General features: G+C 36.1%; 1 protein-coding gene across 1 annotated transcript in view; it reads left to right on the top strand.

Moving 5' to 3' along the window:
• Window positions 1-758: 758 nt before the first annotated feature.
• CHM (CHM Rab escort protein) overlaps window positions 759-8,806 on the top strand; it is a 185,383-nt gene continuing 177,335 nt past the window's right edge. Inside the window, exon 1 of the mRNA XM_017894674.1 lies at window positions 759-832. The gene's annotated coding sequence lies outside the window, so the exon portion shown is untranslated. The remainder of the gene's footprint in view (window positions 833-8,806) is intronic.

Genomic DNA, 8,806 nt, shown 5'->3' with positions numbered 1-8,806 from the left:
TTTTAATCATTGGGCAGAAAGTTAAGATATTTGTGTCCCAGGTTCTTTTTCTTCTCTAAAATGCATATGCAGATAGTTACCTCTCAGTGCAGTTGGGAGACTCAGATGAGCTAGTGTGTGAACATGGTTTTTAACTGAATATTATATAGTATTTACAATTCCTCATTGATGGTAATTTACATACAAAAATATTGTAAGTACTTTTAAAAATTATTTTTTCTTGCCAAATTAAGCAGAACTGCTTTTTTAAAAATATCTCTGGCTGGGCGCGGTGGCTCACGCCTATAATCCCAGCACTTTGGGAGGCCGAGTTGGGTGGATCACAAGATCAGGAGATTGAGACCATCCTGGCTAACATGGTGAAACCCCGTCTCTACTAAAAATACAAAAATGAACTGGGTGGGCGGCACGTGCCTGTAATCTCAGCTACTCGGAAGGCTAAGGCAGGAGAATCGCTTGAACCAGGGAGTCGGAGGTTGCAGTGAGCTGAGATCACGCCACTGCACTCCAGCCTGGTGACAGAGTGAGACTCCGTCTGAAAAAAAGAAACAGAATCTCTTCCACATAATAAAATTTTCAGTATGAGTAGTATATGTTTAAGAAACATCTTACAGTATAATTAATATAAACTTTATAATTCTGAATACTAGCGAGGATGGGTCTCTTTGGTTAAACTATTCTATATAGCAATGGCGTGAAGTGAACATTTTATGTGAAATATATATATTTCTACATTCTAAATGATACAGGTGTGTGTTTTTATAGGTTTGCCTGAATCCATCATTGCAGCTGCATGTTCAAGAAGTGGCCGGAGAGTTCTACATGTTGATTCGTAAGTTTATCAACGATAGCATTTAATATTTCCTAAATATCTCTATACAAGATTAAAATTTACATAAACACATATATGTCTGTACCTATGTACATGTATTTGTGTATCATACATAAACTGAAGTTAGGAAAAAGACTGGAATTGTTTAATTTTAACCATAGCATACAAGTTTTACTATTCTGTGAAATAGTCATCTTTCCTTTGAGAATAAACCAAATGCATAATTTTATTTTTCTCATGAGTGATTTTGTTTAAAGTAACAAGTAATTCTCCAAGAGGCTTGGAAACTTCATGCCTGCCCCTTTTCTTCCATATGTGTATGGGTATATACAATCTATATATGCTGTTGTATTTTAGGCTTCATATTCGATGATTGTAAAAATCAGCCAATTGATTTTGAGTATTATTTTCTTGAACTTCATCAAAATTTAAACTTAGGAAGTTTTAACTAGGAAAAATATCTACAATTATGTTTTTCCCCTTTTTCTTGAATGTGATGATAAACAGGAGGTTGATGGAAAACTCGGGTTTAAGATAAAGCATAGATTAAATCTCTCCATTTCTATATCCCCCTAAAACAAACCCCTAATCTCCCACCTTTCTATTAAGTGCTTTTGACTATTATATCTTGGCACTTTAATTGTTCATTGAATAGGAATAGAAAGAAGAAACATACTTTTTATTTTCTGTTAGATGTTAACTACAATATTTTTCAGAATGCTATAATACAAAAAAAAATTAGATTTATCATAGCTTATAGTGTCTTCCCATATGTTATCTCGTTGTAAATATGTGGGAATCTAAAAAGTAGCATGAGTTAATCTTCTTTTAACCTGTTCTGAATCCATTTTGAAAGCATATTAACTCCTCTGTTATAATAGCTAAGATTTGGGAACAACTGGATGGAATTTCTAAATTGGATTCAGTTTTCATACACATCCTGCCTTTGTAATTCACTTTTACTATTTCACTATTGTATGCACGACTGCTTGTGTTAATCTCTCAATTCAGTCTTTTTGACATTCCATGGATTTGCATGTCAGAAAATCTGCTACCTTGGGCCAGATGTGGTGGCTCATGCCTGTAACCCCGCACTTTGGGAGGCTGAGGTGGGCGGATCACTTGAGGTCAAGAAGTCAGGAGTTTGAAACCAACCTGGCCAACATGGTGAAACCCCATCTCTACTAAAAATACAGAACTTAACTGGGCATGGTGGTGCATGCTCGTAATCCCAGCTTCTTGGGAGATTGAGGCAGGAGAATTGATTGAACTTGGTCCGGAGGTGGAGGTTGCAGTGAGCCGAGATTGCGCCACTGCACTCCAACCTGGGCGACAGAGAAAGACTGTCTCAAAAAAAAAAAGGAAAATCTGCTCCCTTGAAGCCCAGGTACTGAGACAGTATGCTTTAAAATATTAATTCAGATATATTTTGATGAATTTATTTAACCTAAAATTAAAAATAAAATACTTGCTTCTCGTTTCTCAAAAGTAGAATGATAGTAAAAGTTATTATTTGTTGAGCTTGTACTATATGCTAGTCAGCATATTAGTTTCTTTATACATGTTATGTAACTTAATTCTTATCACAGCCAAGTAAGGTAGGTGGTGTTATCCCAATTTGACAAATGGGGAATGTGGGACATAGAGACATTAAGTACTTTTTCTAAATTTACCTTGTGTAATTTTAGTTTCAAATTTACTTTGTGTGTAGGTATGTGTGTTGTTTTTTTCTTTTTCTTTTTCTTTCCTTTTTTTTTTGACACAGGATCTCACTCTGTTGCCCAGACTATGTAGTACAGTGGCATGGTAATAGCTCACTGTAACTTCAAACTCCTGGGCTCAAGTTATCCTCCTGCCTCAGCCTCCTGGTAACTAAGACTACAGGTGCATGCCATTGCACCCAGCTAACTGAACATTTTTTGTAGAGATGGAATCTCGCTATGCTACCCAGGCTGGTCTTGAGCTCTTGACCTCAAAAGATCTTCCCAAAATGCTGAGATTACAGGCAAGAGCTACCGTACCTGGCCTATTTTGTGTTTTCTTATTCCAGAACATGAGGTCTTCCTAGAATGAAGACTATTTTATAAATCAAATTGAGTTTACTCATATTCCAAAATAAGGTTTGATTAAAATATAAGAACCTAGATCTTACTTTGACAAGTAGTGAATCAATTAGAAAAGCTTGATGATATGGTTGTCTTAAGATATTATAGTATAATAAAAATGGCATTTCAAAGTGACAAAACTTTTCTTCTTCTCTTGTATATCCTCAGACTTGATAGCTTTTGAAAGTTTAGATACATCTAGGTATTGATTCTCTCATACCTTAAGGTTAGATTTGGGGGCTTCTTTGGCACCATTAGCTGAGGGTAATGGTTGTCTGCATACTGTTGATATCTCCTGATCTGAATCTGTTCTGAGCCCCAGTTTCATGTACCCTATCATCTGATATCTTCATCTAGATGTTCACAGGCACCTTAACATGGCTAATATTAAGCCATGAATTCATCCTCCCCATTCTCACCTCAAAATGTACAGAACCCAAAAAACAGCATCCTGCTCCCAGTCTTTTGGAATAACATCGTCTACCCAGTTGCTCAACTTAAGACTTGGAAACTTCTGTTGATTTTCTTGCTTTATCCTCCAGATTTATTCAGATGATTTTGATAATAATAGAAAACATTTATTGAGCTCTTCTAGGTACTATGATACATACTTTGAAAATATAATTTCACTTACATCCCCTAACTTTAATAGTTCTCCATATCTCTTTTTCTTTATGTCACTGTCATTTCCCTAGTTCAAACCTTGTCATTTCTCAGCTGGGTAAGCTCATAACCTCCTGACTTTATCTCCAGCTCTCTAGTTTATTTATGACACTGCCACCAGTCACATCACTCAGCTGCGTGAAATCCTTCAGTGTTTCTCTGCTGCCTATGTTAGTGATTTTCCAAGTTTAAAAAAAGACTTAAATGAGGTAACTGAAACAACTTAAAACGATGAAAGCAGAGCTGCTGTGGTTGAAATGAGTGGGTCTGGGTCAGTTTAGATATAACTGGCTTATAGGAGAAAGTCCAAATTTTCTGTATGTCATACAGTGCCCTCTATGATGTGGCCTTGCTTACACCTCCAGCCTCATCTCTTGCCACTTCAATCTTTAGATGTAGACACCAGCAATGCTGAAATTTGCAGTAGCTGAACATATTGTAGTCTTTACTTCATCTTCCTACTTTTTGTCTGGGATTTGCATAAGGTATCCCCTCAGCCTGGATTGCCTGTCTCTACCCCTCAGCCTGGCTAACTTCTATTTGTCTTTCAATGTTTAGCTTCCATACCACCTCCTCAGGGAAGTCCCACTTCCTCAAACCCCACTGGCTATGTGTCACAACTATGCCCAGGTTTTTATAACACTATATAAGAGTGCCATGACATTTATCATACTCTTAATCATTCACTTCCCTGTCTTCCCCACTACCCTTTAAGCTCTTACATCATAGGTCTTAGTCATCTTTGTATCTCCAGCACCTAGCACAGTTGCTGGTTTGCATTAGATATTTGATGGATGGATAAGTACTAATACATATTTGTGTATATGATTTTTTTTTGTTAATGGTTAGTTTGGTGATGTATAATCTTTATGTCACACACATTTTGGATAAATAGCTGTTGTTAGAGATGTAATCTGTGGCTAAAAATTAAAGTATGCAGTCAGTAACATTGACTTTTAGTGTCATCAAGTTTTTACACTATCACTCTTCATTCATTTTTATTGAGAATCTCTGTGCAAGGAATTGTGCTAGATGTTAAGAATGCAAAGATAAATAATACACTGACTCACAATCTAGTAAAGGAAGTAAAGAAGTAGATACACGTGCTATGCTATTTGATGGAGGTATATATAAGGTGCTATATGGGGACAACTAACTCAGTGAGAGGGCTCCCCATAGGAGTAGGTACCTTATCTAAGGTTCTAAGAACAGGTAGAATTTCATCGGATGAGATGTACTAGTTGGGGTTGGAGCTTAGAATAACATTTTGGACAGATGGAGCAACATGTACAAAGACTTGAGAGATGAAAGAGAATGACAAGTTTGGGAAACTACACGTAGTTGAGTATGACAGACACAGAGAATATACAATTAAGTACAGGGTGGGGTGGAAAGTTGAGGGTACAAAGGTAGGGCTCAGGTCAAAGAATTACTTTATCTTATAGACATTAAAGAGCTATTTAATGCTCTTAAGCAGGGGAATTAAGTGATCAGATGTGTGTTTTAGCACTACACAGTAGAGAGTTGGTTGGAGAAGGGTAGGCAGACCTGCTAGGTGGCTGTTTGCAATGATCTAGTTTAGGGATGATGACCTGAATAAGCTATTGGCAATCAGAATGAATAAAAGGTAGAAGGATTTGAGGTTATAGCAAGAATTTTTGGTGGTGGATCAGATAAAGTAGGTGAGGGAATGGAAGGAATTACAGATGACACCCAAGATTCTGGTTTGAGCCATTTGGTGGATGGTAGTGCCAATTTCATTTACTTATGTGAGGAATTCAAGAGAATGTTCAGACTTAGCTGAACATAAGCTGGGGAAGGGAAGATAATGTGTTCAGAATTGAAGATGTTGAGTTTGAGGTACTACTGACATACCTTGGTGAAGAGATCCATTCACCTAGGGATGTGTATGTGTTTGTGTATGTGGGTATATGTATAAGGAGCCTGAGTGGAAGATCTACAGCTGGAGATAAGAGATTTGGGCATTTTTTGTGAATAAATGGCCATTAAAACCAAAGAAGTGAATAGAATCATCCTGAAAATGCATATAGTGAAACACATAACAGGCAAGTATAGAAATCTGGGCAAGAGCAACTTTTAAGGCGTGGGTCAAAGGAAAAAAGCCATCAAAGGAGATTGAAAGGAAACAATCAGAGGTTGAGAAGAAAAGCAGGAGGGTGTAGATTTTCATATATGGCAACTTTACTCCTTGAAAACCTTAGTATATCTCTACCCATAGAGGAGAAAGTCTTAAGGAAAGGGACATTTATGTAATGTTTTCCTGCTCTGGGCCAGGATTAAATATTTTCTCATTTAATACTCATTTTAGCATTTAAAACTCTTCATCAAGTTCAGTCTACTTCCCCAGCCCTATCTGTCATGTCTGCTTTACATGTAAAATTATACCATATATCTGTGTTCTGTGGACATGCCTTTCTTTGCTTTTCTAAAAATATTTTTTTAAATTGTCATTTAAACATGTAAAGTTTACCATCATAACCATTTTTAAGCATAGAATTGAGTAGCGTTATGTATGTTCACATTGTTGTGCAACAGATCTCCAGAGCTCTTTTGATCTTGCAAAACTGAAACTGTACCCATTCAACAATAATTCCCTATTTTCTACTGCTCTTCCAGCCACTAGCAACCACTGCTCCACTTTCTGTCTATGATTTTGACTACTCTGGATGCCTCATTCATATAAGTGTACTTATGCAGCACTGTATTTGTCTTTTTTGTGACTGGCATATTTCACTTAGCACAGTGTCCTCAAGACTTATCCATTTTGTTGCATACTGCAGGATTTCCTTCCTTTCTAGGCCTGGATAATATCCCACTGTATGTGTATGCCACATTTTGTTTGTCTCTTCATCTGTTGATAGATATTTGAGCTGCTTCCACTTCTTGGCTATTGTGAATAATGCTGCTATGAACATGGCTGTGCAAATGTTTTTTTCAAGATCCTGATTTCTATTTTTTTGGATAAATTAAAGTGGGATTGCTGGACCATATAGTAGTTTCACTCTTCGTTTTTTAGGAAGTGCCATGCTGTTTTGCATAGTGGCTATACTGTTTCACATTCCCACCAACTTCCTATGCTTTGGCTTTATTGGGAAATTGCATGTGAGCTTTTAAGCCAGAATGCCTGTGTTCAGATCTTGGTTTCTCCACTTACTAGGTGTGTAACCTTTGGCAAGTTATTTAATCTTTCTGTACCTTAGTTTCTTTATAAAAATCACATAATATTGGTACCAATGTTAGCAACATAAAAAAGGGCATAATATTTAATATATAAGGTTGTTGTTGGGATTAAATCAACTAATCTATGTAATGGATTTATAACAATGCTTCATAGTAAGCCCTCAGTAATGTTAGCGTCTACTGCTCTTAACAATGCTGCTTCTGCCACTACAGTTGAATAGCCCTTATCTGAAATGCTTGGGACCAGAAGTGTTTCGGATTTCAGATACACACACACACACACACACACACACACACACACACACACATACACACACATACACGTATCTGGGATTCAGATATACATACACACACATACATCAGAGATATATAGATCAGATACATATATCAGAGCTATATATCGATATATTATATATATCAGATATACACAACTGATATATATCTGATATATAAGATATATATATAAGATGTAGATATCAGATGTATATATCCATCATAGATATATCAGATATACATGATAAATATATATGATACATGGTAAATACATATAAATATATATGATATATATATCTCTCTGATATGTATCGGAGATATATATAAGAGCATCTAATGCTCTTAACAATGCTGCTTCTGCTGCTACAGGTGAGTAGCCCTTATCTGAAATGCTTGGGACCAGAAGTGTTTCAGATTTCAGGTACATGAAATATGTATATCTCTGTGTGTGTATATATATATCAATTGTGTATATATATATCAATTTCAGGTACATGATATATAGATATCTCTGATATATATCATATATATAAATTTTTGTAATATTTGCAATATATAGTAATATTTGTAATATATATGTAATATATGTATTCATAATATATTTGTAATGTTTGCAATATATATAGTATATTATATATATACAATATATATGCAATATATATAGTAATGTTTGCTATATATACATATTTTTGTAATATTTGTGGTATACTTACTAGCTGAGCGTCTCTAATCTGAAAATCTGAAATGCTCCAAGGAGCATTTCTTTTGAGCATCATGTTGGCACTCAGAAAGTTTTAGATTTTGAAGCATTTCAGATTTCAGATTTTCTGATTTGAGATGCCCAACAGGTACTAATACTACTACTGCTACTATTAGATAAGAATAGTGGGAAGCCAGGTTAAAGGAGTGACTAATTATGCCTGTGAGATTTGTGGAAAGCGTCACAGACGTGACTTTTTAGCTGAGTCTTGAAAGATGATGTGGGGTTTAATGAGGAATTGGAGCATTTCAGAAAGAGGGAACATACTGAAAGAGCATGGGATGCTAGGTGAATGGTGAGAATTTTAGTAGGACTGGAAGGTAAGGTAAGTGAATTGGGTTCATGAGAGTTGAAATTAGAAGAATTAAACTGGAATCATTCTGAGGACCTTGTATGCTGAGGTAGGAAGTAATGACTTTTGTCTTTAATAATTATCTTTAATCTCATTCTGTCTTTCCTTCAAACCCATATTTCATGCTTCAGCATATCCTGTCAACTCTACTTCCAAAAACAACCTAAATCTGTTTTCTCTGTCTCCACTCTTCCTCTTAGTTCATCCCACCATCATTCCCATTGGACTACTCTGATAAGCTCCTTATTGATCTTTCTGTTGCTACTATTGCCCCAATTTTTGGCCTTTTCCTCATTTCTAACTGCAGCATTTATGATTCTCTTTCTTGCTTACTATACTGTGCTATTGCTGTAACTATGCACTCATTTTTTATTTTTATTTTTTAGGCTAGTCAAGTGAAGCAATGGGAGTTGAAAAGGAGAAGGAACAAATAAATCTGTAACTGATTATGATCAATTAGTTGTAAATACCACCACACTTGGACCAGCCTCAGGACATTTTTTCATTGTTAATATTATTTATTCCTGGCCGGGCGCGGTGGCTCAAGCCTGTAATCCCAGCACTTTGGGAGGCCGAGACGGGCGGATCACGAGGTCAGGAGATCGAGACCATCCTGGCTA

Source organism: Rhinopithecus bieti, unplaced genomic scaffold (genome assembly GCF_001698545.2).
Source record: "Rhinopithecus bieti isolate Rb0 unplaced genomic scaffold, ASM169854v2 scaffold_26125, whole genome shotgun sequence".
Lineage (NCBI taxonomy): Eukaryota > Metazoa > Chordata > Mammalia > Primates > Cercopithecidae > Rhinopithecus > Rhinopithecus bieti.
The sequence above is the reverse complement of the archived record's forward strand: the minus strand, read 5'-3'. Positions and strand labels throughout refer to the sequence as shown.